The sequence below is a fragment of the Podarcis raffonei genome, chromosome 8, assembly GCF_027172205.1.
Source record: "Podarcis raffonei isolate rPodRaf1 chromosome 8, rPodRaf1.pri, whole genome shotgun sequence".
Lineage (NCBI taxonomy): Eukaryota > Metazoa > Chordata > Lepidosauria > Squamata > Lacertidae > Podarcis > Podarcis raffonei.
The window spans coordinates 18,210,098-18,218,593 of record NC_070609.1 but is presented as its reverse complement, the minus strand read 5'-3'; positions in this window follow the sequence as shown (position 1 = coordinate 18,218,593).

Here is an 8,496-nt window from a genome sequence, read left to right as displayed (position 1 = left end):
GCTTTTGTGTATTTTTTTTAAAAAAATTGTTATTCTGAGGTGGGTTTCTTTTTTAAAAAAAGCATATGTAGAGCATTTTAGAGAGGAGTTAAAGCAACTCTGAAGTTAGTTGCGTAAATGTTCATGTTTGTGCACGTAAAGGTAAAGGTACCCCTGCCCGGACGGGCCAGTCTTGCCAGACTCTAGGGTTGTGCGCCCATCTCACTCTATAGGCCGGGGGGCCAGCGCTGTCCGCAGACACTTCCGGGTCACGTGGCCAGCGTGACAAGCTGCATCTGGCGAGCCAGCGCAGCACACGGAACGCCGTTTACCTTCCCGCTAGTAAGCGGTCCCTATTTATCTACTTGCACCCGGGGGTGCTTTCGAACTGCTAGGTTGGCAGGCGCTGGGACTGAGCAACGGGAGCGCACCCCGCCGCGGGGATTCGAACTGCCGACCTTTCGATCGGCAAGTCCTAGGCGCTGAGGCTTTAACCCACAGCGCCACCCGCGTCCCTTGTTTGTGCACGTAGGCCACCACTAATTAAAGGCTGAACATAACAGCATAAATAAAGGGTCATGCAATGTTGAATACTACAGATTTCTCCCCCTCCCCCCAACAAAATGGTGAGTTCTATGCCTGTAGTGCTGAGAATTACATCTTTTGCATTGACATTTTCCATTTTAGAGACCACAGTATTAAGTTGTTCTAAGGCAACTGTTTGCTGCAAACTGTGTTTCCAAACTTCCTATGGAAGATCCTCTGCCAGTGGTAGCAGTGATATTTAAGCTGGTTTGAGGATGGTGTAAAGTTTGTAATGGACACCCATTTTAGGAACTTGTAAAAATTTGCCATAGGAGAAGCCTTGAGAGGAGGAAAGGCTTGCAGGGGGAGGAGAGAGGTTCTTATTAAGGCCTTCCTCCTGTGCCTTTTTTCCCACTCAAAATCTACGACTCACAGCTGCTTTCCCACTCCTGGAGAAAATACTTTGACTAGAGCAGAAAAGACTCCGTTTCCTTTCTTCCTCTCCCTTCCACTCATATCTGGAGCCTCTTGCAAGCGCTTTTCATTTAAAAACAAAACGCCATCTTCCATGTCTAGTTTGAATCCCTTGTGATGGTTGCAGAGCGGTGGGGGAAAGAAGCAGAGGAGCTTTGATGTTCTCAAACTGTCCAGCAGGTGGCAAATCAACAGCAGCAACCACCACTGGGCTTACTATATTGGAAGTGATGGTTGTGCAATGTGTGCTTGCTGGGGTGGCGTTGTGAAATGCTGAAGCGTGCAGTTTTCCAGGCTGGCCATGAGAGGGACAACTTTTGGGCTGGCACATTCACATGTCGTGTTGCGTGACCAAGCGCTGCAAAGAGATGCATGCAGCCCAAAGCCTCCGCTCCCGGAGACAACAGGCCACAGATGCCCTCTCAATCCAGGATGTGTGATTTTGGTTGGGTTACTTTTTTGAATGAAAAGTATTAAATACTAGGATGTGCATTGTTAGCAGCATTAGCCCACAGAAGCGCACAGCCCTTCCAATATTTCGGTGTGTCTCTGCACACAAACGCCTGCTTCATAATAATACTTTTACGACTAAAACCTTACGCAACTAAGCAGCAGCTGGTTGCAGCAGGGCTGTCCTTGCAACGTAGTCTCCCCTCAAAAAGGATATTGGATAGTTGGAAAAGATTCAGAAACAGGTTGTAGGGATGGGGAGTCTCCCCTATGTGGAATGGTATGGAGCTTGCTTTTTTTAGAGAAAAAGTATGTAAGAGGTAGCAGGATAGGTAAAGGTAAAGGGACCCCTGAACGTTAGGTCCAGTCGTGGCCGACTCTGGGGTTGCGCCGCTCATCTCGCTTTATTGGCCGAGGGAGCCAGCATGACTAAGCCGCTTCTGGCGAACCAGAGCAGCGCACAGAAACGCCATTTACCTTCTGGAGCGGTACCTATTTATCTACTTGCACTTTGACGTGCTTTCGAACTGCTAGGTTGGCAGGAGCAGGGACCGAGCAACGGGAGCTCACCCCGTCACGGGGATTCAAACCGCCGATGTTCTGATCAGCAAGTCCTAGGCTCTGTGGTTTAACCCACAGCACCACCCACATCCCTTATACATGATGCGGAGAATGTGAGTAGAGGGAAGTTTACTTTCCCTTGCATAATACTAGAACATGGGGCCGTCCACTAATGAAGCTGAATATTGGGAGATTCAGGACAGACAAAATTACTGATTTATATGGTGCATAGTTAAAGTATGGAATTCACTCCCACAAGAGGTATGGTCACCAACTTGGCTGGCTTTAAAAGAGGATTAGAAAAATTCAAGGAGGCTAGGGTGATGTTTTACCTGTCCTCTTGGGAGGCACTAAGCCTCTAAATGCAAGTTGTTAGGAATCACAGGTGGGAGAGGGCTGTTGCACCCAGGGCCTGCTTCCCATAGGCACCTAGCCATTGTGAGAACAGAATGCTGGACTAGATGGACCTTTACCCTTATATTCTTAAGCAGAGCTGTGTCCAGTATTTAGCATGCAGTAGTGCTTTAATATATCAATATATCTGATGGCACATCAGCCAGGATTATATCTGACAGTTTTTGATTGCTTTGCATGCCATGGAACCTAATAGCTGGCAATATTTGATTGATAGCGTGCCACAAAATATGGATGTGATGAAAGGTTCGGATTTATTTATTTGGTTTTATTTTGGCTTATGTCAGTCATACAGTGGCTACAAGTCCTAAAAATATAGGAAGCCAGCAGCACTTAAGGTGGTGCAAGTTACCCCTATTCCAAACTTTGTTCAGGAGTGGGGTTACTGCTGCTTAAGCCAGCCTGAGCCTAGCGCAGGGAAAACAAGCCTTTAAAATAGAGTTTGAGCAGCCTGAGATGTGCTCGTGCCAAGCTTGCTCTTCCCAGCAAATATTGGGCTTGGATTGCACAGTTAGACCGCAATCCTATACACGTACCTTTCTTCATTGCACAGATGAGGAAGCTTGACACAAGCAGCTTCTTCTGACACTGGGGTGCTTTAATGGAGGAAAAATATTTTTTTGATTGTATGGTTTTGTATGTATTTTTGAAATGGTGCAGGAATTTGACTGCTCAAAGTAAGCCAGTAGCTCATACTGAGCAAGTGTTGGACTATATCAGGTTCTGCACTGACAATGTAACACAAAGGCGCCGGATAAAGATCTACCCAAACAGGAAGCCCTGGATGACAAGGGAGGTCCAGGGGTTGCTAAAGGCAAGAAATACTGCTTTCAGAAGTGGAAACAAGTCGCTGTACAGCTTAGCTAGAGCGGATCTAAAGAGAGGTATCCGTGTAGCAAAGGAGGCGTATAGACAGCGGCTGGAGAATCATCTACAAAGTAACAACACCAGGCAGGTGTGGCAAGGTGTACAAGAATTAACAGGGTATAAATCCAAGGATTCCCTGGCAGACGAGGGAGGGGCATCCCTCGCAGAGGATTTGAATGCCTTTTTTGCCCGTTTTGAAGTAACATCTGCAGCAACACCTGCTGAGGCTTTACCACCACCACCACCACCCCCTGGGAAGGCTTTGCCATCATCACTACCATCACCATCATCAGTACAAAGGAATGTAGTAGTCTCTGTGGAAAAAGAAGAGATGAGGAAGGTGTTGAAGGGAATCAACCCAAGGAAGGCCACAGGGCCAGATGGGGTAGCTGGAAGGGTATTGAGAGACTGTGCAGATCAACTAGCAGGAGTTTTCACTGGGATTTTAAATCGATCCCTAGCCCAGGCTATTGTTCCATCCTGCCTAAAGTCCTCTATTATCGTTCCAATAGCAAAAAAACCTAACCCGGAAGAACTGAATGACTTTCGTCCAGTAGCACTCACACCTATAATCATGAAGTGCTTTGAAAAGCTGGTACGAAATCATGTCATTGCCTGCCTACCAGAGGGACTGGACACATTCCAATTTGCTTATAAAACGAAAAGATCGACAGAGGACGCTGTGGCGATTGCCCTCCATGCCGTCCCTGCACATTTGGAGCAGCGGGGGGGTTATGCCAGACTGCTTTTTTTAGATTTCAGCTCGGCATTTAATACCATTCTACCACAGCGTCTGATGTCTAAACTGGAAGATCTGGGGCTTCCGTTATCACTTTGTGGGTGGATATTGGACTTTTTGTCAGACCGCTCCCAGAGGGTTCGGTTGGGCCCTTATACCTCTAAAATGCTTAAGACTAACATAGGAACACCACAGGGATGCGTACTCAGTCCGCTCCTTTATATTCTCTACACGTACGATTGTGTCGCTGCTCACCCTAGTAATAGGGTTGTCAAATTTGCAGATGACACAACCGTGATTGGGCTCATCCCTGAAAGGGAGGGTGAAACGCACTATAGAGATGAGGTGGAGCGGCTGACAGAGTGGTGCAGAGCTAACAACTTGCTCATAAATACAAGGAAGACAAAGGAGCTTGTGGTGGACTTCAGGAGACAGAAGAGCAATATCCAGCCACTTTTGATTGATGGGGTCTGTGTGGAGAGGGTAACAACGTTCAGATTTTTGGGCATTGAATTACAAGAGGATCTGTCCTGGAGTGTCAACACAAGGGGGCTTGTGAAGAAGGCGCAGCAGAGACTGTACTTTTTGAGAATTCTAAGGAAAAACCATCTTCCACAGAAACTGCTGCTTGCCTTCTATCACTGTGCCATTGAGAGCGTGCTCACTTATGGCTTATGTGTGTGGTACGGAAGCTGTACTACCCAGGACAGGATGGGGTTGTGCAGAGTTGTTAAGGCAGCAGAGAGCATTGTTGGCTGCCCACTCTCCACCTTAGAGCAGATTTATGCCACAAGGTGCCATAGGAAGGCACTGGACATAGTAAAAGATCCATCGCATCCTGGTCACTGTCTCTTCGAGCTCCTGCCGTCGGGACGGAGATACAGGACGATGAAGACAAGAACGAGCCGTCTTAAGAACAGCTTCTTCTCCAGAGCGATCTCAGCCCTGAATGGGAAGCCTGGACTTTGAAAGTCATCTAATCTTCCTTGCTGTACTATACTGTATTGTTTTAATTAGTGTTTTTATGGAGCAGTCGAGTAATTTCGTTGTCCCTGAGAGGGGGCAATGACAATAAAGATATTATTATTATTATTATTATTATTATTATTATTATTATTATTATGGGAGGGGATACTAAGATTACTTACCCCAGCCCTTAAACCCTTACTGGCTTCCACTGCCGCACAATGCTCAAGATAGTGGAAAAGGGTTGTGTTGTACTCTCCACTTTATATTGCACAAACCAACATTGCAGTGCAGATCATAGGCATCAGTAGTTGTATACTTATGGAGGCTGCTGTGGCATTTGGGTTTGGATTGAAAAATGAAACAATCAGAAATGCCAACAGCCACTCCCAGTGGAGTATTTCTATTCTTAGTCTTGCTTTTCTAGAACAAATTATCCTAAATCCCCAAGTGCACTCCGGCATCCTTCCTCTGCCTGATGCTCACCAAGTTGAATTATTTAAAATGCTGAGTCAATAAACTCCAGGTCAAGAAGAAGATGGGCAACTGTTAGGCCCTCTGCTTGCAGATATCAGTGTGTCTTTGTTTTAAAACTTTGCAAGAGGGACTGCTAGGGAGAACATAAAAAGGCTTTCACTACTTCGCTCCAAAACAGAAAAGACCTCGGGAGGTATATTTACTAATGGTTACATTTTAAACTTTTTATATGCTGCTTTTCAGGTGTACTGTCAATATGGTTGATGAAATTTGGAAACTCTACAAATGCAACCAACACAACCCCCCCCCCAGAAAAGGCTCTGATCCCACTTGAAAAATAATGTTGTACCTGATGCTGAAAGGATAATAAAAATGGTACAACCATTAGTAGAGAGAGTGGTGTGTTGACCTCTACCACATATCACCCATTAGCAGACATACAGAAACAGAGTCTTACTGAGTTGCTGCTGGGAAAAGGCCTAGCCATAACAAAGACGTTTCCACCGTTTTAAAGATTGCAGTAGAACTATGCAATGTGCATAGATATGCCCAGGTTTCGATTGTGAAGGGTGAAAGCCATGCGTTGCATGAAAGATCTTGCTGCTTTTGCCTTGCTCATTTTCAGATTCATTATTATTATTAGTTTCATTTCTATAACGCTTTATATTTTAAAGAAAAACATTTCAACCTTCATTTAAGTTTAAAACATCCTGCTGCAGCCTCGGGTCCTAGCCTACTTCTGCCCTAGGCTTCCATTGTCTTCTAATGCTCCATGAATGACGGAACATATGGCTTTTCAGATGTTGTTGGACTTCAACTCCCATAATGCCCCCACCCAGCTTTGCCGATAGTGAGGGAAGATGAGCACTGTAGTCCAACATTGGCAGGTCCCTTGCCCCTGTTGTAGGCTATCGGCAGCTCAAGCCAGAGCACTATCTGTTTAATAATTTGAATAATAATAATTTTATTATTTATACCCTGCCCATCTGGCTGGGTTTACCCAGCCACTCTGGGTGACTTCCAGCAAAATATAAAAGCACAATAAAACGTCAAACCTTGACTTGTCCTGTCCTTTTGTGACATCTGGGAAGCTCAGCTCATGAGTTGCCTATGGCTTCATCACCACTTCCCCACAAAAAATAGCTATAGAGTGAGAATTAAATCAAGAATGGTTTGTGTTACCTTTTATGAAAAAAATATACTGAAGCCTAAAGTAGCTATGAAGTCAGCCCACTGAGCAAAAAAGCAAACTGGTGTTATTATTTTGAGTGCATCAAACTTACTTTGTTGTAAAATGTGGTTTTCTTTGGATGCTTTTGATGTTGAATGCCTAGCACAAGTTATAAATTTAGATGGTACCTTTCCCCAATCTATATGTTTGCATTCATTTTATGCTAATGCCCCAGTTAACCCAGAATATTGCATGTGTACCCTCCACCATCAGACTGCTTTCTGCCGTCACCTCTTTCTCTCTCATGTGATTCCTTCTTTCTCCGTTGCCTTTTCTCTCTCTCGCACGCTCCACTGGAGCTCCTGATGAGTTATTTTTAGTGCTGCTCTACTACTGCCCCGGGCCTCCTGACCAATCTGCAGCAAAGAAGCTGCAGAGTTGAAATGCATCAAGAGACTCCAGCTGCGCCCACCCCTTTCTCGACGGCACCGGGGTGTCTTTGAAGAGGACTAGGGTGGGCAAAAGGGCACTGCATGGTATTTCCCAAAGTTGGCAGTTTTGAAGGAAAGTGGTTAAGGCAGGGTGGGAGGGGGCATTGTGCAACACCTTAAGGGGTGATGGTGGCCTTGGCAGAGGAGTTCTTGCAAGCACAGTTATTGATTCTGACACCACAAGCTCTCTTCCTTTTGCACCCCATTCACTGGGGGAAGGAAGGAATGGTACTTTTAATTCAAGGAGGAGGTAGATACAGTACTTGACACCTGCTGGAGGTTCTGGTTAAAAAAACAACAAAACCCTGTTCAGCCACAAAGCATGCATGCATACATACATACATACATACATAAATACATTTTATTTGTATGCCACCCTTCCATAGTTAAAACCATGCTCAATTAAATAATTACAGACATAACAAAAATAGTAATAAATAATTAAAAAACACATCAGAAAGTACACAACCAAGTCAACAATTTCCACATTAGATCATAAGAACTAAAAACAAAGATACAGAAAGATAAGTAACAGCAACAAGCACTTTAAGCAATACCCTAGCCCAAGGGTCTGTTCAGCAGCCTGTTTTTGTAGCTGGAGTCAGTTCAGGCCCTGCCCTCCTAGGTCAGGTGGAAAAAGCCTGCAAGGCAGGGAGCTGGTCTTCCAGGAGTCACAGCCAAGACTTACTCCTAGGTAAGAGGGTATAGGATGCTACTTGTCTTATTTATCAAAGTTACATAATTGAGTCTGATTTTTCTGTCATGGGAAACAGCAAGAGATACGGACCTCATTCCAGCATCCCAAATTGCATAAGACAAAGATTGATTGATTGATTGATTGGACTATATGCTCAATATATATTCCATATATTTACTGGAATATATGTTCTGCCAAGGAACTCTATGGTGGCTTAAAATTAAAAATTACCTATGATAAAGATGCGAAAGACAACAATAAAACAGAAGCAGACTCCTTTGTCTGTTGATGCTTTGTTTTCTAGGAGCTGATGGCATGAGGACACAAGCCTAGCCAACTCTCTCGCATTCCCCTTGGGAAAGGGCCTGGAAAGGGACTGGTTAGGGCCTGGGAAAGAGACTGTCCCAACCAATTGAAACCTGAGCTTTCGAAAAGGACAAATAGGGTAGTTTTCTGTCTGTAGTAAAATCTCCTTCCCTACCGACCCTCTTGTGAGTGGTTCCACAGTTCTCAGAAGCTTGGGTGGTGGTGACCTGGGAGAGGGCATTCTATGTGGCGTGGAACCCCCTTTCCACAGAGGTGTGCCTGGTACAGTTTTTGTCGTACGCTGAAGATGCTCTCCTTTAAATAAATCACATTCTTACCATCACCATTGGTTGTGTCTCCATACTGGTTGCATGGAGGC